The following is a 23,319-nucleotide window of genomic DNA, read 5'->3' on the forward strand; positions in this document are numbered from 1 at the left end:
TAAAAATGGGCAGGGTTTGGGTTTTATCTTTTTAAACCCGGCCCGACCCGAAAATATATAATATATTTATTAATTTAGAAAAATATTCAAAACAAAATCCTTTCTTTCTTTGGATCCTGGAGACTTGAATTAGGGTTTCCCTTGTCTATAAATACCATTGCTAACTCTTAAGCCATCTTTTTTTTTTCCTCCTCTCTTCTTCTAGTCTTCCTCCCTTGTCGGCGTGGCTGGAATCCCCCTCTAATCTCCTCCAGTTTCTTAAAATCTCTTTCGGGATTCCTCAGCGAGAGCTTGCTCAACTCGGATTTGTGTCTTTGAAGTTTGGGTTCTTTATTTCCTTTTGTTTTTGTGGTTTTGTTGAGTTTTTGAATTTTTTTTATTCAATTTTGGGCAGTGTTGTGTGTCTTGGTGAGTTATTGGATGTGATGTTGGTTTTTTCTTTTTATGGTTTTTTATGAAATATCTATGTTTTGCTGGTGTTTTGGCTGGATCTTTTGTGGGAATCGATGGATTTGTCCTTGTTTGAAGAGATATTCAAAGACTTATGTAATCATCATCATCATCTTTGTGGTTTCAAAAGCAACAAGGGATTCTAGATCAGCTCCGTTGCCAAGGTGAGAAATCCTCTTTGTTTTCTCTCTTAGATTGCTTTGGTTTTCGATTGCTAGGGTTTGATTGCGGTTGCTTTTGATGATTGTTGAAGACTTTCCTTATTTAGATTTTTTTTATTTTTTTAATTTTAAAATATTCAAGAATCAGATGAAAAAAGGGTACTCTTCAACCTACAACCATCCTCCATGCATGGATCATGAGTTAGAGCTTGCTTCTCTCTCTCTCTCTCTCTCTCCCCTTTTTCTTGTTTTCATTGAAACACCATCTAAAAGTAATGTTTCTTGATTATTATACTTTATAAAAGTAATGTCTTTTCCTATACATCAACAAATAGATATATGATCTATGTAAGAATAAGCTTTATAATTTTGTTTGATAAGCTTTATAATTTTGTTCGATATGAATAAATTTGTATTCTCTTTAATAATATTTTTTGAAGTAGTGAGTAATATAAAAGTAATCAAGACACAAGTAATAAAGGGATAAACATAAAACAAAGAACAAAGTCTATTGAACCACATTAAAATTAATTTGATTAATTGGTTGTTGTAATATGGAAATCATTGGTGGACCACAGTATCATTACACATCCATGTGAGCATGTCTGCCCATTTGTGCTCCTCTTTCTAACTTCAAGTCATATCTTCACTAATTCCTAATTCTGCACATTGGTTTTTTTAAATTTTTTTTTTTTTTTGAATTATAGTACACGGGAACCATAAAATAGCATTAATTCATGAATCCAAATGTTCAAAAATAACTTGCTGCATTCATTGTCACTTGTTCAGAAATATATATGTATATATATGTATATGGTTTATCCATTAATGTTGCTTGGAATTTAAAAAGGCAATGCAAAGCATAGAGTATATATGACAGACCTTAAGAAAATAAATGGAGTTATTTATTTTCATTCAAATGATTAGTATGTTTAAACCAACTCTACCATATTAATTTTTAGAACTTGATAGCATGTTCTTTTTTCCCCTTATGCTATTTTTTTACTATAAATCAAATTGTGCATTCTCTATTATTCTAGTACTCTTATACATTTATAATTTTATATTATTGTAGGACTTGAACTTCATAACAATGGAAAGTTTAAATACTCCTATAAATGTGGAGGACGGGTACACTGAGTATGAAAGTGCTTCTGAGCATCACAACACAACTACATCAAAAGTGTGGGATGATATGAAAAAGCTTGAGTGCAATGACAAGGAAATAATAAAGGCACAATGCAATCATTGTAAGGCCATTTTATCTGCTAAATCCTCTAGTGGAACTTCACATTTAAGACGTCATTTACAAGGTTGCCTCAAAAAACATAACAAAGACATTAGACAATACACACTAACAAATCAGCCAAGCTTAAGTGGTGGGTAACTTATTAAGAACTATAAGTATGATGAAGAAGAATATCTTAGAGCTATTTCAATTTCTCTTGTATGTGGCAAGCATTCTTTTAGCACAGTTGAAGAACCAGGGTTTAAATATTTGATGAGTATTGCAAGTTCTAATTTCAAAAATATAAGTAGACAAAAAGCAACTAGAGATGTTATGTGATACTATGCAAAAGAAAGAGAGCATGTCAAAGAAAGAGTTAGCTAAAGCCTCCGGTCGAATATGCTTAACTTCTGATAATTGGAAATCTTACCATAATACTGATGAATATATATGTGTTACTGCACATTGGGTTGATAGTGATTGGAAATTACAAAAAATAATAATCAGATTTAGAGCTTTGACTCCTCCTTATGATGGCTTAAACATAGCAGATGAACTTATTATATGCTTGGCTCAATGGAAAATAGACAATAAAATTTTCAGCATCACATTGGACAATGCTTCTTATAATGATGTCATGGTTTCCTCTCTTAAAAGTCGTTTCATGCCAATAGGGCTCTTTTATATGATGGTGCATTTTTATCAAATTAGATGTTGTGGACATATTGTTAATCTCATTGTTCAAGCTAGTTTAAGACTTATTGATGATGTTGTTAGTAGAGTTCGATATATGATAAAGCACATTAAAAAATCTGGTCCTCACAAGAAAAGGTTTTATGAAATGGTTGAAAAACTTTTTCACTTGAATGGAACAAAGAAATTGCATCAAGATGTGTGTGTCAGGTGGAACTCCACATATTTAATGCTTGAATCTGCTCTATATTACAAAGATGTGTTAGATTATTGGGGGCAACATGATAAAGACCTTCATTGTTTTGCACTTTCTGTTCAAGAATGGAGAAATGTTCAAATCTTTTGCAAGTATTTGAAAGTTTTTAATGATGCAACTTGCATGTTCTCTTGTTTCAAATATCCAACTTCAAACATTTACTTTAGAGGGGTTTGGAAAATCCACAATGTCTTATTAGATACTATTAAAGGCCCACACATATTATTGAGTCCTATGGTCAAGGAAATGCAAGAAAAATTCAATAAATACATGGAAGAATACAGTTTGGTTTTATCTTGTGCTGCCATTTTAGATCCTCGCTACAAATTAAACTATGTGGAGTATTGTTATACTAAACTCTATGGTAGTCATGCATCGAAGTTTGTCCAAACTGTTCTCAATACTCTTAAAATATTGTTTGATGAGTATTTGAAGAATTTCAAATCTAATTCTTCATCTTTGTTTAGAAGTTCAAATGTTACGAGGGCCAGTTTTGCTGAATTTAGCTTTGAAGATTCCAATGCTATTAGAAGTGAATTTGATAGTCATGATGAGACTCAAGATTACAAGCACTATCTAAATACATCTGATAAGTGCTTGTGCGATAAGAATACGAAGTGTTATTTCCTTGTGTTGAGCATTACTTTTCTAGGGTTTTAACGGTAATATGTGTGTAGTTATGTTACTTTCATGCAGGTAGAGTTGTGAGGCCGAATATGAAAGAAAGAAGCCAATGTGGGTCATAAATGCACCAATTTGGAGGAAATCTTACTAAGGTTCAAACACGAAGACACAGGTCGAGTTCGAGATGCGGGAATGTGTGCCAACCTCCTCGTATTCAAGTTAGTATAACCATTTGGAGGGGCACAAGGGCAGTCAAATTCTAACATTCTGACTTGTGCATATTGAACAAGATCTCCACCAACATGTCCATTATTGAAGAAGCAAAGCGATCCACGAAGTAAACGTGTGCCCGTTTCGTTACCTGGATGAAAAGCATGGATTAGGGAATATTTTGGGCCGGTATTGTAGTAGGGTAGTGTAGAAAAACTGTAGCAAGAATATTATACCAGCACTGTCACAGCCGGTCGAGAAAACAGGAAAACAGAGAATCCACACGGGCGTGCGGAAATTCCACAAGCCCGTGTGAAAAATCCACAGGGGCGCTCACACGGGCGTGTGGATTCCCGATTTCAGCCCCGATTTCAGCATTCTTTTTCTCTATCTTTTCCTCAACTTGAGAGAGGACTGCGGCTAGGGTTTTGAGAGGCATTGGCTAGGGCTTTGGAGAGGTTCTACGGCTCCGACATCCCATGCCGTTTGTAAGAAGGTTAGTGGGAGAGCTTTCATCGGCACCGATCCGGCGAGGTGTATCCTAGGCCGGACAAAGGGACCCTTGTGACGAGTATACGACTCTCCACAAGACCATTGCCATGACTAACGGGGGGTTTCTATGGATGTTTTGTTTTTACATTTGATTTCATTGATTGTATCTAGCTCCATCGAGAGCTAAAGCCCTGGTGGGTACTTGGTTATTTGTGAACCCTAGGATGTATTCGTTTCATTGAATCTCTTTATTATGCTTTTAATTAATTGATGTTTATTGTGAGTTCCAATCTTGTATGCTTGATTTTATGAATACTCCTCTAGAGTGACACTAGGGTTGAGAGTTCTTCTTGGTAACTCTTATGAGTGAATGACACACCATGAGAGTTAGACAAAACTAGATTGGAGAGGGTTGAGAGGGTGAGTCGAGAGGTAGCGGAGCGTCCCCTTTCCCCTCCGATATGATCTATCCTACCTCCATGTTCCAAGAGTTATTTGCGGTCATAGTAGAGTGAATGGGCTAAGGGATGACCTTCCACTGGGGCTTAGTTGCGAGTGCAACGGAGTGAAGCGTTGAAGTGATTTTAGCATCTATGCTTAATTGTGGCTAGGGATCTTTCACCTGGACCAAAGGGTTAGGTCTATACATAGGAATATGATTTATCATTTGGAGTCCCTAAAGCTCATTGCAATTCTATATGAGTGCGAGGTGTTGAGATTATTCGATTTCTCCTCCGGGACATGTATAGAGTTAGGCATGGTTGACCTTAGATTTGGGACTATGCAATTAAAGATTTTCATGACTCACTATTGCATTAATTAGGAAGCATAATAGAGCTTTCTTGAACTTGAAATGATTCTCCTTTACTTGTGCTCTCTTTCTTGTTGTTTTCACTCTTGAGAATTGAATCTTGTCACACATATCACTATTCATCTTCCACATTAGTTCAGAAACAATTTAAGTGTCTTTATTCCCTACTCTCTGTTGATACGATACACACTCATCTAGGGATTATTACTTCGATAACCGTGCACTTGCGGTGTAAATGCATATTAGGACGTGTCAACATCTAAAGTTGAAGGTGAAAAATCACAATTAGATCTTTACTTGAAGGAAAAAGCACTTGAGTTGAACATTGATATTAACATTTTGGACTATTAGAATAAAAGCTCTATAATATATTCAGAACTTTCAATATTGGCTCGTGATCTTTTAGCAATACACATATCTATTGTGGCTTCAGAGTCGGCTTTTATTATTGGAAAGAAAGTCATCAATTATAGGAGTTCACTCAAATCAAAAATAGTTCAAGCTGTTGTTTGTTTGGAAGATTGGATGCACTCTAGAGGATTTTCAGCTGGTGAGTAATTTTTGTTGTTTCCATGTAGAGTTATAATATTTTTATTATATGATTCATTTGTTTGTTATTTTGCAAATGACACTAGGATTGGAAGATGAAGCATTAGTTTCTAGTGATGATGAGTGCCAAAGCATCTTGGCCGTGTCTATGACAAGTTCTCAATTCCCATGATGACAAGACCATCTGCACGCATACACGAGGGGGTTCAGTAGAGCTCAATAAAAGAAAAGCAAAACTCGAGTATATATAAAATAGAGAAAGAAATACAACTTAAGACAACAAAATGAACATAAGCTCAGAAGGAAAGTCCTTTCTGAGGATAACATGTCCAAAAGAAAATGCAAGTATAAGTAAAATAAAAGCAAGTCAAGTGTCGGCACCATGCTCTGGCTCCTCTGCTGGTGGTGCTGGATCAGAAGGTGCTCGTGGGTCCAATGATGGTGATGCAGGGGGTGTCTGGGAGGTGCGCGGTCGCAGTATAAAAGGTGCGGTAGCATATTGCTAAAGGATCTGCTGTAAAACGTTGAAAAGTGCCATGAACTCTATGAACTATGCAGCCTGCGTTTCGCGCACCTCTGCTATCTCCGCACGTGCCTCAGCGATCTTTGGCCGTACCTCAGCGATCTCTGCTCGTATCACCCCCACGGCACTCTCAAGCCTCTCAAAATGATCATGGGCTCGAGATGGTGAGAACATATGTACCGGGGGTGGGTCCTCTGTCGCAGTGGGGCAGGCTGAGAAGCCTTTGTATCATCACCCTCATCCTCAGCCATCTCTGCAGTGGGTAGAACCAAGGCATATACCCCCGTCCGTACTCGGCGGATCATGCCCATCAATCTCATCGTCTCCAGACTCATGGGAGCATGAGTACTCGTCCTCTCAGCCCCACGAATCGCGTCCAAGAGGCCCAAGCCCATGACTAGCCTCGTAATGTAGGGGCCCGAGAAGATCGCTCCCAATCTAGCATAATGCCCCTGATGATGAATATACTCTGCAAGGATGTGCCCAGATGAATCGGTATGCGTTGTACCATCAAATACAGATATAAAAGCTCATGCCGGCTCAGAATACCTGTGTTGTCACCGCGGGCATTCACCGACCTACTCATAATGGCGTGTAAATATTGGTAGGCAGGTCAGGAAAGGCACGTGGCCTTCGACACCCCCGGCTCATACTGACCCTGACCACACAACACTCGGTAGGCTCTCTAAGGGGTCAAAGCTCAAGGATAATCAGTCGGTAGCTGAGAATACTCCTCAGTGTCAATAAATTCCTCTTCATATAGCCCAAGCGAGACTAAGAACTATGTGATGCTCATGCAGTAGTGATGTCCAAATGCTCTGAACTGGATGGTGTCCATGCTATCGAATCTCTCATATGATCTATCGAACTCAAATGACGACAGCACCTCCAGTGTGAGCTCAAGAATGGCTGGCTCTCTGATCGTCAATAACTGACTCCACCCCCCTACTGAAAACAAGGTCCTCAACCTCTTCAGCAAATTCATCCCACTGCTATAACAATCGGAGTATGCTACTATCCAGATACCGAGTATGTCCAAACCGAAGTCTCGACAAACGCATGAAATGAGCCTGATGCTCGGGAATAGCGAAACCCATACCCTCGGACTGGGAGGATTACTCCCGCGGACGTTTCTCTGCTTGCTTCTTTGATCTAGGTACCATATCCTGCAAATTTTTACAGAAAATCAATCAAACTAGCAGGATAAATGTTGCTGAAGAAATCCACAAGGTCGTGGGGAATTTCTGCACGCTCATGTGGATCCGCAGGTCGTGAAGAATGGCACGACCGCTGATAAGTGCTTGTGTGATATTAATGCGAAGCACTCTTTCCTTATGTTGAGCATTACTCTTCTCGGGTTTTTACACTAATATGTGTGTTTTTATGTTACTTTTGTGCATGTAGGTTGTGAGGCCGAGTATAAAGGAAAGAAGCCAATGTGGATCATAATGCACCGATTTTGGAGGAAATCTTGCTAAGGTTCAAACGCGAAGACATAGGTCGGGTGAGAGATGCTAGAGTGTGAGCCAACCTCCTCAGATTTGAGTTAGCACAACCATTTGGAGGGGTACAAGGGCAATCATACTCAACCATTCCGACTTATGCACATAGAACAAGATCTCCACCAATTTGTTCGTCATTAAAGAAGCAAGTGATCCACGACGTGAATGTGTGCCCGTTTGCATTACCCCGATGAAAGCATGGATTCCGGAAGTTATTCAGGCCGGATACTGTAGTAGAATACTATTGTAAAGTATTGTAGCAGCACTATTCACAGCCGGCCGAGAAAATATGAATTCAGAGAATCCACACGGGCGTGTGGAAATTATACACAGTCGTGCCGTGTGGAAATTCGACATGGGCATGTGAAAAATCCACAGGCCCGTGTGGTCGCCTTATTCCAGCCCTATTTAAAGCCGATTCAGCCACGATTTCAGCATTATCTTCTCCATCTTTTCCCCAACTTGAGAGAGGATTTCGGCTAGGGTTTTGAGGTTTATTGGCTAGGGTTTTGGAGAGCTTCTATGGCTCCGACATTGTCATTCCTTAGGAAGAAGTTTGTAGGGGAGCTTCTGTCGAGGCGTATACTATACCGGACGAGGGAATCCTTGGACGACGAGTAGAGGACTCTCCACAAGACCATCGACACGACCATCGACGGGGTTTCTCTATGGATTCATTGTTTTTACATTCTATTTCTTTGATTGTACTTAGCTCCATGGAGAGCTAAACCCCTAGTGGGTACTTGGATATTTGTAAACCCTAGGATGTATTTGTTTCATTGAATCTCTTTATTATGCTTTCAATTAATTGATGTTTATTGTGAGTTCCAACCTTGAATGCTTGATTGTATGAACATTTTCCCTAGAGTGACACTAGGGTTAAGAGTTCTTATTGGTAACCTTGTGAGTGAGTGACACACCACGAGCGTTAGACAAAACTAGGTTGGAGAGGGTTGAGAGGGTGAGTCGAGAGGTACAGGAGCGTCCCCTTTCCCCTCCGACGAGATAGATTCTACCTCCGTTCCTCGAGTTCTTTGTGGCCATAATAGAGTGAATGGTCTAAGGGATGAACTTCCGCTGGGGCTTAGTTGCGCGTGCAACGGAGTGAGGCGTTGAGGTGATCTTAGTATCTAGGGCTTAATCGTGGTTAGGGACCTTCCACCTAGACCAAAAGGTTAGGTCTAAAATTAGGAAGAGATTTATCATATGGAATCCCTAGAGCTCATTGCAACTCTATGCGAGTGTGAGGTTGAGAGGTTATCTAATCTCTCCTCCGGGACATGTATAGAGTTAGGCATAGTTGACCTTAGATTTAGGACTATGTAATTAAGGATTTCCACGACTCACCATTGCATTGATTAGGAAGCATAATAGAGGGTTCTTGCACTTGAAACAATTATCCTAGGTGGAGCATTATCCGAGTACCACATCTTTATCGATTGTCTTACCTCCTCCTTTACTCGTGCTCTCTTACTTGTTGCTTTTACTTTTGAGAATTGAATCATTGTCACACTTATCACTATTGATCTTTCACATAGCTAAGAAGCGGATTAAGTGTTTTTATTCCCTACTCCCTGTGGATTCGATACCCACTCATTGGGGATTATTACTTCGACAAACCCGTGCACTTGCGGGATATACGCAAGGGGATCTTGTCAGTCGCGCCTCAAAAAGCCAACAAAACACTTCTAAAACTCTTCTAACTTCTTTCTAAGCATTCTCTTACACTCTAATTGCAAAAACAAAGCATTCTTAGAAAGTTCATCGATTAGAAACAAGAATTGGCAAAGAAAATAAAAAGTGGGGGCTTACCGACGAGTTTAGATGAGGAGAATAGGAATAGGCCGGAAAACCAAGTAAAAATCCTCCAAAATCGGCAGTACGAGGTTGGAAATCAATGCTAGACTATTCTAAAGAAATTGGAAAGGATGTAGATGAAGAGAAACAAGTCTTCTTTAAAAGGAACTCACGCTCCTTGGAATTCTGTATATCCACACGGGCGTGTGGAAATTTCACATTGCCGTGTGTCTCCACAGTGGAGAGCCACAGGGGCAGACGCACACCCCTGTGTACTCTTGGGATAGCTCTTGTTGTCTCTGAAAACATTCGCACGGGCGTGGGGATATTACCCACGCCCGTGCGCCCGACCCACCGGGGAAGCCACACGACCCTGTGCGCTCTCTACCTAACCGAAGAAAATCATTAAGTGTTTCATACGCCCGTGCGGATATTCTGCACGGCCGTGGACAATCACAGGCCCAACTCATGCACGCCCCTATGCGCTCTCGGGATGGAGAAGGGATCATCTACAGAAATCCGCACGGGTGTGTGGAAAATACCCATTCCCGTGCGTTGGTCACAAGGTTGCCCACAGGGGCGAGTGCACGCCACTGTGTGGTCTCGGGAAAAATTCCCAGGTTTCTGCAGAACAACGCAAGCCCGTACGGTAATTCTCCACGGCCGTGCACTAATCGCAAGGTCGCTCACAGGGGCGAGTGCACGCCCATGTGCCTTCTGTGGATGAGCTCACAATACAATCCCACGGTCGTGTGGAAATTCCACACGCCCGTGCGTTTTCTCTAGATGACTTGAAGAACTCTGCAGGCTCTGCAAAAATTTTCTGAACATGTTTACACATTCAGAGTCTGCTCTTTTATGCAACAATTTCCAATAAAAAAAAATAGAAACAAGCTCAAACGAATAAATCTTTGCCAAATCCACCTGAAAACACACGATGACACAGAAATCCACCAAAATGAACAAAGCACAAGCATCTAAACATGATGACAACAACATTTAACAAGTTATTCATGCAAAACTAAACTATAACTAGGAAAAACAGTAAACACTTGGGTTGCCTCCCAAGAAGCGCTTGTTTAATGTCACTAAGCTAATGTACCTTGTCTTACCTCACGGGGGTTCATAGATGGAAGTTGCCCTCTTATCCATGGCTTGAAAGCATGATGAGCAAAGTCTCTTGAGAATAGAGGATGAACTGTCGGGCTTGGGACTACCTAGAACTGTTCACCATTCGGTTCACAGACACCTCCAACAGTCTTGGAGTGTTTTCGTTGGCGTCTCCTTGCCCTCTTCATCTTCCAGAGCACCTTCTTTAAGATCCCCGGGGTAGACGGTTCTTCTTCAGTCGAACCAAGTATCATTACTTCTTAGGTTTCCTCCTCTTGGTCGAACAAACCCTCATACAGGTCCGGATTGAACATTTCCTGCATGTATTAATCAACAATCTCATCAGTAGTGTCTAGAAAGTACAAAGTGTCATCAAAGTCAAGAGAATGCCGTATGGCTTCAGCAAGGCGGTATGTGAGCTTGTCATCTCCGACTCTCAAAGTTAGCTCCCCGCCGTCTATGTCAATCAATGCTTTGGAAGTCCGCAAGAACGGTGTCCCAGGTATCAAGGGTACATCCGCATCCTCATCGACGTCTAGCACTACAAAGTCAATCGGAAAAATGTACTTGTCCACCTTGACAAGCACGTCTTCAAAAATGCCCCTCGGATGTCGCACCGTTCGGTCCGCCAATTACAAAGTCATCTGAGTGGGCCTAGGCTCACCCAAGCCTAAGTTTTAAAAGAAAGTGCATGGCATGACGTTGATGCTAGCCCCTGAATCCGCCAATGCCATTTCTTCACTTAGCTAGATTGCCAATATTACACGGAATGATGAAGCTTCCCGGGTCTTTCTTCTTGTTCGGCATGTTCTTTTGCAACACCGACAAGCAAGATGCATCTAAAATCACTGAAGCACTCTTCTCCAACTTCCTCTTGTTAGTCAACAAGTCTTTCAAGAATTTCGCATACTTAGGCATTTGAGCTAATGCCTCGACAAAAGGAATATTGATGTGGAGTTGCTTGAACAAACTTAGGAACTTCTTGTACTGTTCATCCCCTTGGTCATTCTTCAATCTAGAGGGATAAGGGATTCTCGGCTTTAAAGGTGGGTTTTCCACCTCCTTCTCTTTGCTTGTTCCCTCTTCAACCTCTATTACCTCGGGTGCGTGTTCTTTTGGCTTCTCACCCGAAACCTTACCTTCAACCTCACAACCACTTCTCAAAGTGATCGCCTTCATATACTCTCTACGGTTGGTCTCGGTATTACTCAGCAAGCTTCCATGTGGCCTTTCCAGGAGAGACTTCGCAATCTGCCCCACTTGATTTTCAAGGTTATGCAAAGAGACGATGTGATTGCGAAGTGTAGCCTCAACCGATTCAAACCTTGTATTTGAAGATTGCACAAATCTAGTCAAGGCCTTCTCCAAATCATTCATTCGGGTTTCGAAACCAGAAACTCTATTTTCCACGTTCAGGGCTTGTTGTTGGAAACCCGGTGACCCCATGGCCTTTTGTGGACCTTGGTTACTCCACGAGAAATTTGGATGATTCTTCCAACCTGGATTGTAGGTTTTGCTATATGGGTTTCCTTCAGTCATCATGCCATTACCTACAAAATCGACATTCTCAACCGAAGATGCATCACCAATAGAGATTGGGCAATCGGAGGGAGCATGTCCTCTACCACACCCAGTACAAGTACTCACGGGCGCCACTCTATTTGAAGTTAGAAGATATAACTTCTTACTCAAATTTTCCACTTGCTCCGCTAATGAAGTTACTGCATCTATCTCATGAAGACCTGCCACCTTTTTCTTCTCCCTGGCATTCCATTGGTAGCTGTTTAACCCCATTTCTTCAATAAGTTGATGGGCCTCATTGGGGGTCTTGCTACCTAAGGTACCTCCTGCTGCGACATCCAAGAGTTGTCTTGTACTCAGATTTAACCCGTTGTAAAAAGTTTCACAATCATCAACTCCAGGAATCCGTGTTGTGGTCACTTTCTCAGGAGCTCCTTGAACCTTTCCCATGTCTCAAATAGAGACTCCAATTCCGACTGTTCAAAGGATGAGATCTCATTCCTAAGCTTTGCAGATTTTCCAGGAGGGAAATAACGGGCTAGAAAAGCTTCTACCATCTCCTCCAATGTAGTAATCAAGGCTCTAGTTAATGAGTGTAGCCACTGCTTTGCTCTTCCTTTTAAGGAAAATGGGAAGGATCTCAACTTGATGCCATCATCCATCACCCCATTTATCTTGAGTATATCACACACCTCAAGAAAGTTCTCTATGTGACTGTTTGGATCCTCATCGCCCAAACTATTGAACTGTGCGGATTGCTGCAACATGTGGATGAATGCCGACTTTAGCTCGAAATTCTGAGCTGTAATTGGGGGTCGCACAATACTCAATTGTGTGCCCAAAATTGATGGCTTAGCATAATCAGAGTGTGTCCTCTGCTACACATTCTGTTCTGCCATATTATCTGACCCTTCAAGTTCCAAATCAGCTAGATTAGATTATTCTCCCACAGGTCCTTTCCCTTTTCTTCTAAGTGTTTTTTCAAGCTCGGGATCTTCTTCAATCAATATTTAGGGGTTCCCTCAGGTCATCAACCTGAAGCTACACAAAGGGAAGAAAATAATCAAAATGATGATAGAAAAGCAAATGTGAAATAGAATGGGTAAAGAAATAGCTAAGGAAACAAAAGTGCAAAGTATCTCTAAACGCCTTTTCCCAGGCAACGGCGGCTAAAACATGAAATGCTCCCCGCAAGTGCACGGAGTTGTCGAAGTAATAAATCCCAGGTGAGTGGGGTATCGTATCCACAGGGAAAAGGGAATAAAAATACCTAATTTGCTTCTTAACTATATGAAAGATGAATAGTGATATGTGTGATAAGATTCAATTCTCAAAAGTAAAGCAACCCGAAAGAGAGCAAAAGTAAAGGAGAAGGTAAGGCAATCGATAAAGATGGGGTACCCGGGTATTGATCCACCTAAGAAAATCGTTTTAAGGGCAAGAACTCTCTGTTATGCTTCTTAACTAATGCAATGATTAGTTAGGGACATCCTTTTAATGCATGGTCCCGAATCTAGGGTTAACCAAGCCTAATCCTCTACATGTCTTGGAGGAGAGGTTGAACAACCTCTCAACCTCGCACTCGTAAGAAGGATTGCATTAAGCTCTGGGGATTCCAAGTGATAAATCTCTTCCTAATTGTAGACCTGACCCTTTGGTCTAGAAGAAAGGTCCCTAACCACAATTAAGCCCTAGTTGCTAAAATCACCTCAATGCTTCACTCCGTTGCACTCGCAACTAAGCCCCAGCAGAGGGTCATCCCTTAGCTCATTCGCTCTATTATGGCCGTAAAGAACTCAAGGAACGGAGGTAAAATCTATCACACCAGAGGGGAAAGGGGACGCTCTTGTACCTCTCGACTCACCCTCTCAACTCTCTCCAATCAAGCTTTGTCTAACTCTCGTGGTGTGTCACTCACTCCCAAGGGTTACCACATGAACTCTTAACCTTTGTGTCACTCTAAGGGAGTACTCAACCAATCAAACATTCAAGATTGGAACTCACAATAACATCAATTAATTGAAAAGCATAATAAAGAGATACAATGAAACTAATACATCCTAGGGTTCACAAATACCCAAGTACCCACTAGGGGTTTAGCTCTCCATGGTGCACAATACAAACGATAATGAAATCAAAATGTAAAAGAAAGCAATCCATAGGAAAAATCCCCTCGATAGTCGTAGCGATAGTCTTGTGGAGAGTCCTCTACTCATCGCAAGATCCCCTTGTCCGGTATAAGATACGCCTTGCCAAATCAATCCAACGGAGGCTCCCTTACCAATCTTCTTCCAAAGAGATGACGATGTCGGAGTCATGGAACCTCCCCAAATCACAAGCCAATACCTCTCAAAACCCTAGCCGCCACCCTCTCTCAAGTTAGGGAAAAGATGGAAAAAAAATCCTCAAATCGTGGCTGAAATCGGCCTTAAATAGGGTTGTAAGCGGGATTCCACACGCCCCTGTGGATATTCCACATGGGCATGTGGAATTAACGCACGGGCGTGTGGAATTTCCACACACCCGTGTGGCTCCTCTGTTTTGCTCCTTCTTCAGCCGGCTGTGAATGGTACCTGCTACAGTTACATCCCGAAATACTCCCAAATCCATGCTTTCATCGAGGTAACGTAAACGGACACACGTTCACGTCGTAGATCATCTTGGTTCTTCAATAAACGGTCACGTTGTTGGAGATCTTGCTAAGTATGCACAAGCCAGAATACTAGGATGTAACTACCTTCGTGCCCCTCCGAATCATTGCCTTACATTGATACTAGCCCCTGAGTCTGCCAATGGCATCTCTTCACCCAAGTTGCCAATGTTGCACGGGATAATGAAGCTTTCTAGGTCTTTCTTCTTGTTTGACATATTCTTTAGCAACACCGCTGAACAAGAGGCATCTAAGATCATTGATGCACTCTCTTCCAACTTCCTCTTATTGGTCAAAAGATCTTTTAAGAACTCAGCATACTGAGGCATTTGAGATAACGCCTGCACAAAAGGAATGTTGATGTGCAATTGCTTGAATAGATGCAAGAACTTCTTGTATTTCTCATCATTTTGGTCTTTCTTTAATCTTAAAGGTAAGGAATTCTTGGCTTGTAAGGTGGGGGTGCCACCTCCTTTTCTTTGTTAACTCTTTCCTCAATCTCCACGACCTCCATTTCCTCAACATTGGTCTTCTCATTAGGAAGTTTTCCCTTCACCTCACAATAACTTCTCAAAGTGATGGCCTTTACATGTTCACGTGGGTTGGTTTCAGTATTACTAGGCAAACTACCTTGTGGGCTCTCCGATAGAGACTTCGCGATCTGTCCCTCTTGGTTTTCTAGATTGTGCAGTGAAGCGGTGTGGTTGTGAAGTGTAGCCTCGACCGATTGGAACCGTGTATCAGATGATTGCATAAAATGGGTCAAGGCTTTCTCTAAATCGGTCATCCGGTTTTCCAAACATGACACTCTATTCTCCATGTTAGGGGCTTGTAGTTGAAAACCCAACGGTGCTATGGCCTTTTGCTGCCCTTGGTTACTCAATGAGAAATTGTGGTGGTTCCTCCACCCTTGGTTGTAGATGTAGCTATACGGATTGCCTTGGTTTCTCATTGCATTATCCATAAAGTCAACTTGCTCAACGGATGAAGGACTACCAACGGATATCGGGCAATCGGATGGGGCATGTCCTCCCCACATCCATCACAATTTCGTTACCGTCGGCAATCAAAGAGAAGTTAGAGTATCTAACTTCTTACTCAATGCTTACACTTGAGCCGCCAATGTTGTAACCACATTAATTTCATGGAGTCTGGCTACTTTCTTCCTTTCCCTTGCATTCCATTGGTAGCTATTCATGGCCATTTCTTCTACTAATTATCAGGCTTCATCGGGGGTCATATTCCCCATTGTACCTCCTGCGATGACATCTAAAAGCTATCTTATACTTGGATTCAACCTGTTGTAAATGGTCTAAATGATCATCCACTCAGGGATTCCGTCTTGTGGACACTTCCGCAAAAGGTCTTTGAAATGCTTCCATGTCTCAAATAAGGACTCAAGCTCCATCTGAACAAACAACAAAGGCTTATTACGAAGCTTTGTTGACTTTCTCGAAGGGAATTACCTAGCCAAGAAAGCTTCGACCATCTCATTCTAAGTCGTGATGGATGCTCACGGCAAAGAATGTAACCATTGTTTTGCTCTTCCTTTTAGAGAAAATGGGAAAGCCCCCAATGTAATAGCATCATCCGTAACACCGTTGATCTTCAGCATGTCACAGACTTCCAAGAAGTTTTCAATGTGATTGTTTGGATCCTCATTGGCCAAACCATTGAACTTCGCTGACTGTTGTATCATCTGGATGAATACTGGCTTCAGCTCAAAGTTCAGAGCTGTAATCAGGGATCGCACAATGCTAGATTGTGTCCCCAATACCGAAGGTCTTCCGTAATTAGAAAGTGTTCTCTGTTGTTCATTTTGTTCTGCCATGTTTTCTGACCCTTCTATGTCTATTTCAGCTTGATTCAATGGTTCTTGCACAGGTTCTTTACCCTTTCTTCTGAGTGTACATTCAAGTTCATGATCATCTTCAAGCAATGTCGAATGATTCCCTTGGGTCATAACCTGGAGCTCCACAAAAGAAAGAAAAACAAATCAGAACGATGAAATAATAAGAAGATGAGAAATAGAAAAATGAATGAATGAATAGCTAAGATAGCAAAGTGCAAAGTATCTCCAAACGCCTACTCCTCGGTAAAGGCACCAAAAACTTGACAACGCCCCTTGTGTGTGACCCGCAAGTGAACGGATTTGTCAAAGTAATAAATTCCCAAGTGAGTGGGGTATCGCATCCATAGGGAGTAGGGAATAAAAATACTTAAATTGCTACTTAACCAAGTGAAGATGGAATAATGATTTGTTGATCAAATGTAATTAAAGCAAGAATAAAAGAAACAAGAAAGAGAGAAGCACAAACAGATGAAAGGTAAGGCAATCGATAAAAGTGGGGTACTCGGATATTGTTCTACCTAGGACAATTGCTTCAAGTGCAAAATCAACTATTATATCTCCTAATTGATGCTTAATGAGTTGTGGAAATCTTTAAACACACGATCTCAAACCTAAGGTCAACCATGACTAACTCTACACTATGTCCCGGCGGAGAAATCAATCAATCTCAACACCTCACACTATGTAGACCTTGTGTGCCTCACAACCCGTTGGAGCATCACCCCCAAGGATTTAGCTCCATCAAATGTAACACAAGGAGTCAGGGGAGTATTGTTTCGATTGCATCTCCCACATTTTATTCTTGATTGATATACATTATAAGTAAGCTTGCATGTGTACATTGAGGTCAATGTAAAACTTAAGTGTGGGGAGGAGTTTCATAGTGCACATATCTTTTACACTATTTTGATTGATATATATGCTGACGTAGCCAATGGCGGTTCACCTTAGTTGCAATGATGGTATTCTTGAGTTTAAGAAAAAATTTTAACATTGAATGTTCTCATGTTCTAGTTCTTGCTTGAATTTTTAGGAATTATTTGCCCGATTAACATTTTGTGCACTTCTCACTCTTTAAACTCTTTTGGAAACTCAAGTCTAAGGTTAGAGGAACCAGTTTAGTTTTGTTTCTTGTGTTTCTTTACTAAAAAAAATGGAAAATGGAAAAGAAAGAAAGAACAAAGTGTTTTTATCGTTTAATTTTGCTTGTTGGGTGGAAAGAGTTACCACCCATGATATATGAAGCTACTCTCATGAGTCACATACTAGCTATGCCCTATTGAGAGAAAGAGCTATCTCATGGGATGTGTGAAAGCTACCACCTCGAAAGTGTGAAAGCCACCTTAGCGGCCGCTTTGGAAAGGGCTACCTTAGAGGATGTGTGAAGCTACTACCCTTTTTGAAATGTTTGGTATTCTTTGTGGAAAATAAATCCCTTATACCTAGAACTTTGAGGAGTATACTTTGGGGTTAACTTGAGTGAGTTCACACACTTACACGACTTCGGGTATGTTGTCCTTTTTTATTCATGTTTTTAGCTAGAGCATTGATTCTTTCGTATTTAGTGTTGAAATTTACTTTACTATTAGAATGTTGTATTTGCATGCTTTGGTGAACCTAAGGCCAAGCACTACCAACAGTCCCTTCATCTATGCATACAATGTTTTAATTTATGCTTGAGGACAAGCAAAAGCTTAAGTGTGGGGGAGTTTGGTAAGTGCTTGTGCGATAAGAATGCGAAGCGTTCTTTCCTTATGATGGGCATTACTTTTGTCAGGGTTTAGCGCTAATACGTGTGTATTTATATACTTTTATATAGGTTAGGTTGTGAGTCCGATTATTTGTGAAAGAAGCCATTGTAGATCGTTTCACGCATTATTTGGAGGAGATCTTGAGAAGGCTCAAACGCGGATACATGAGTCGGGTTTAGAATGCTAGAATGTATGCCAACCTCCTTGTATTTGAGCTAAGAAAATCATTCAGAGCGGCACGAAGGCAGTTACATCCCAGTATTCCGGCTTGTGCATACTTAGCAAGATCTCCACCAACGTGACCGTTTATTGAAGAACCAAGATGATCTACGACGTGAACGTGTGCCCGTTTACGTTACCTCGATGAAAGCATGGATTCGGGAGTATTTCGGGCAGTCAATGTAGAAGGTACTGTTCACAGCCGTCCGAAGAAGGAGCAAAATAGAGAAGCCACACGGGCGTGTGAAAATTCCACACGCCCGTGCATTAATTCCACAGGCCCGTGTGGAATATCCATAGGGGTGTGTGAAATCCTGATTCCAACCCTATTTAAGGGCGATTTCAGCCCCGATTGGAAGATTTTTTTCTCCATCTTTTCCCTAACTTGAGAGAGGGCTGCGGCAAAGGTTTTGAGAGGTATTGGCTTGGGATTTGAGGAGGTTCTACGGCTCTAAAATCATCATCTCTTTGGAAGAAGGTTTCTAAGGGAGCCTCCATTGGATTGATTTGGCGAGGCGTATCTTATACCGGACAAGGGGATCTTGCGACGAGTAGAGGACTCTCCACAAGACCATCGCCACGACTATCGAGGGGATTTTTCTTATGGATTACTTTTTTTTGCATTTGATTTCATTATCGTTTGTATTGTGCTCCATGTAGAGCTAAACCCCTAGTGGGTACTTCGGTATTTGTGAACCCTAGGATGTATTAGTTTCATTGAATCTCTTTATTATGCTTTCAATTTATTGATGTTGTTGTGAGTTCCAATCTTGAATGTTTGATTGGTTGAGTACTCCCTTAGAGTGACACTAAGGTTGAGAGTTCATGGGGTAATCCTTCTCAGTGAGTGACACACCACGAGAGTTAGACAAAGCTTGATTGGAGAGGGTTGAGAGGGTGAGTCGAGAGGTACAGGAGCATCCCCTTTGCCCTCTTGTATGATAGATTCTACCTCCGTTCCTCGAGTTCTTTGCGGCAATAATAGAGCGAATGAGCTAAGGGATAACCCTCCGCTGGGGCTTAGTTGCGAGTGCAACGGAGTGAAGCGTTGAGGTGATTTTAGCATCTAGGGCTTAATTGTGGTTAGGGACCTTTCTTCTGGACCAAAGGGTTAGGTCTACAATTAGGAAGATATTTATCACTTGGAATCCCCAGAGCTTAATGCAATCCTTCTTATGAGCGCGAGGTGGAAAGGTTGTTCAACCTCTCCTCCGGGACATGTAGAGGATTAGGCTTGGTTAACCTTAGATTCGGGACCATGCATTAAAAGGATCTCCCTAACTCATCATTGCATTCGTTAAGAAGCATAATAGAGAGTTCTTGCACTTGAAATGATTTTCCTAAGCGGATCGATACCCGGGTACCCCATCTTTATCGATTGCCTTACCTTCTCCCCTACTTTTGCTTTTTTTCGGGTTACTTTACTTTTGAGAATTAAATCTTGTCACACATATCACTATTCATCTTTCATATAGTTAAGAAGCAAATTAAGTATTTTTATTCCCTTTTTCCTGTGGATACGATACCCCACTCACCTAGGATTTATTACTTCGACAACTCCGTGCACTTGCGGGGAGCATTGGCAGAGACATCCGAGGGGCATCATTGAAGACGTGCTTGTCAAGGTGGACAAGTACATATTTCATGTAGATTTTGTAGTGTTGGATGTCGATGAGGATGCAGATGTTCCTTTTATACTTGGGAGGACATTCTTGCGCACTTCTAAGGTATTGATCGACATGGACGGCGGGGAATTGACACTAAGGGTTGGAGATGACAAGCTCACATACCGCCTCACTGAAGCCATGTGACATTCTCTTGACTTTGATGACACTTTATATTTTCTTGACACTAATGATGAACTAATCGATGAATATTTGCAGGAAATGTTGAATCTGGACCCGTATGACGGGTTGCTAGACCAAGAGGAGGATAAATAAGAAGTAATGATGATTGGTCTAGAGGAGAAAGTACCATCTACCCCAAGGATTTTGAAGATGGTGCTCCGGAAGACGAATCAGCCAAGGAGACGCCACAAGAAATGCCCCAAGGCTATAAGGGATGTGCAAGAACGGAACAAGGTTGATGAACCCTTGTTAGATGGTACCAAGCTCGATGACTCCCCCCTCTACCTTCAGGAGGTTATGTTCATCATGCTTCTAATTCATGGGTAAGAGGGAAAACTTCATCTATGAGCCCCCATGAGGTAAGAAGAGGTATGTCAAGCTTAGTGACGTAAAACAAGCGCTTCTTGGGAGGTAACCCAAGTCTTCACTATTTTTCTAGTTTTTAGTTTAGTGTTTTCATGAATAAGGTTTTGAGTGTTGGTGTCCTGATTTTCAGATGCTATTGCTGTGATTTTGTCGTGGATCTTTGGTGCACACGCGTGTTTGAATGAGTATGGCAAAGTTTTTGGTCGTTTGAGCATTTTGTGCATTTTTCTCTGGTGTATTTGCTTTATGAAAACAGGCTCTGAGTGTTTTTTATATGTTCAAGATTTTTCTATAGAACCTGCAGAGTTTTCTCAGGTATCTGGAGAAAACTCATGGGGCTCATCCCGAGAGGCCACAAGGGCGTAGACTCACCCCTGTGGACGACCTTGCGACTTTCACACACCCGTAGGTAATTTTTGCACGAGCATGTGTGTTCCTGTAGATATTGAGTGATTTTCCCGAGAAGACATAGAGGCGTGGACTCGCCCCCATTGGTGACCCTGTGATAAACGCTCAGGCGTGGGTAATTTCCACATGCCCATGTGGATATTTGCAAAGGAGCTCTCTTCCATCCTGAGAATTCACAGGGGTGTGGGAGGGCCCCTGTGAATTAGTCTTGTGAAGATCCACGCCCGTGGGTAATTTCCGCACGGGCGTGGGTCATACTTAGAGAATTTTTTTAGTTGGACAGAGAGTCCACAGGAGCGTGTGTTTGCCCCTGTTGGTCGAGCGCACAAGCGTGGGAATTTTTCGCACGCCCGTGTGGATACGTTCAAAAACATAGGGAGTCATCCCAAGAAACCACAGGGGCGTGTATCTTCCCCTGTGGGTCTCTCTTGTGGAGTCACATGGGCATGGGTAAATTCCACACGCCCGTGTGGATATACCGAACTCAAAAGTCTGCATTTTCTCTTTATAAATTTATTTTGCATTTTCATCTTTTCACTCCCAAACATTCTGAGAACATATCCTTTCACTCTCCATACCTCTCACCCTCATTTTAGATGGTTGTTAGCTAAGTTTTCCGGCCATTTTTCTATTCTTTCATTCCCATTTCGTCGGTAAGCTTCTCTTTCTCATTTATTTTACAACACTAGCATCATCTTCAACAGGAGCGGCAACAAATGCACCAGCAATTAACACCAACACTTGAGGCATCTTTACCTTCTTTGTTCTTATTTTTTGTATTTTATTTTTGCATTTTATTTTGGACTCGTATACTCAGAAAGGATCTTCCTGTTGAGTTTATCTTTTATTTTGGTCTCGAGTTGTATTTCATTGCTCTATCTTTTATATACTATAGTAGTTTTTGTTTATTGAGCTTCACTGAACCCCCTTGTGTATACATGCATTTGGTCTTGTCAGTATAGGAATTGAGAACTAGTCATGGACACGGTCAAGGTGTTTTACACTTGGCCGTGTGTGCTTCACAACCTGTTGGAACTTCATTGCCAAGGTCTTAGCTCCATCAAACACACCACTAAGAGTCAAGGGAGTATTGTTTCAATTGCCCACTCCCACTTGTGTTTTAAATTGTATTACTTTTATTGTGCTTGCATATATACATTGAGTGCGATGTACGTTTTAAGTGTGGGGAGGGAGTTCATATTGCACATGTCTTTTACACAAGTTTTGATTGACATACATGCTCACATAGTCAATGGTGGTTCACCTTAGTTGTAATGTTTGTATTCTTCAGTTCAGGAGATGTTTTAACATTGAATTTTCTCATGCTCTAGTTTTTACTTGAATTTGTAGGAATTTTTGTCGGATTGATACTTTTTTGCACCACTCACTCTTGAAACTCTTTTGGAAACTCAAGTTTGTTGTTTAAGGGACTAATTAGTTTTGTTTCTTGTTTTATTTTGCAGAAGAAAAAAGATACATTTCGGTTAGTTGTGCATTCTGGGTGGAAAAAGCTACCACCAATGAAGTATGAAGCTACTCTCATAAGTCGGATACTAGTTTGTGCCCTAATGAGAGAAAGAGATATCTCATGGAATAAGTGAAAGCTACCACCCTGGTAGAAAGAGCTACCATCTCGAAAGTGTGAAATCCACCTTAGCGGCCACTTTGGAAAGGGCTACATCAGAGGATGTGCGAAGCTACTACCATCTTGTTGTTTTGTTATGTTTTTGTAGATAAATAAGTCCCTTTTATTTATAACTTTGTGGAGTGTACTTTGGGTTGAATTGAGTGAGTTTACACACACTTACATGATTTCGAGTTGTTGTCCTTTTTTATTTTAGATTTTTTAGCTAGAGCATTGATTTTTTGTATTTAGTATTGAAATTTCCCTTACTTGTATAATGCTCTCCTTGCATGCTTTGGTGAACCTAAGGCCGAGCGCTTTCAATCTTTCCTTTTTCTATGCTTCAATGTTTTATTTCTTTGCTTGAGGACAAGAAAAAGATAAAGTGTGGGGAAAGTTTGATAAGTTCTTGTGCGATAAGAATGTGAAGTGTTCTTTCCTTATGATGACCATTACTTTTATCAGGTTTAAGCGCTAATACATGTGTATTTGTGTTCTTTCGCGCATGTAGGGTTGCGAAGCTGAATATTGAGGAAAGAAGCAAATGTAGATCGTGAATGCACTATTTGATGAAATCTTGGGAAGGAACCAATGCGAAGACGCAAGTTGGGCTCAAGATACATGAATGTGTGCTAACCTCCAGGTATTCAAGCGAGTACAATGATGTGGAAGGGC

The 23,319-nt window shown here is 41.3% G+C and overlaps 1 long non-coding RNA gene and 1 other non-coding gene across 2 annotated transcripts; both read left to right on the plus strand.

Annotated features, from left to right (window-relative positions):
• Positions 1-207: 207 nt before the first annotated feature.
• LOC120256964 lies at positions 208-22,577 on the plus strand. The gene is made up of 3 exons (XR_005535471.1): positions 208-614; positions 1,687-1,861; positions 22,484-22,577. It is a non-coding gene; the product is annotated as an uncharacterized LOC120256964 (long non-coding RNA).
• Positions 12,330-12,436, plus strand: LOC120257787. Its single transcript, XR_005535871.1, has one exon. It is a non-coding gene; the product is annotated as a small nucleolar RNA R71 (small nucleolar RNA).
• Positions 22,578-23,319: the final 742 nt, after the last annotated feature.

Source organism: Dioscorea cayenensis, chromosome 3 (assembly GCF_009730915.1).
Source record: "Dioscorea cayenensis subsp. rotundata cultivar TDr96_F1 chromosome 3, TDr96_F1_v2_PseudoChromosome.rev07_lg8_w22 25.fasta, whole genome shotgun sequence".
NCBI classification, from domain to species: Eukaryota; Viridiplantae; Streptophyta; class Magnoliopsida; order Dioscoreales; family Dioscoreaceae; genus Dioscorea; species Dioscorea cayenensis.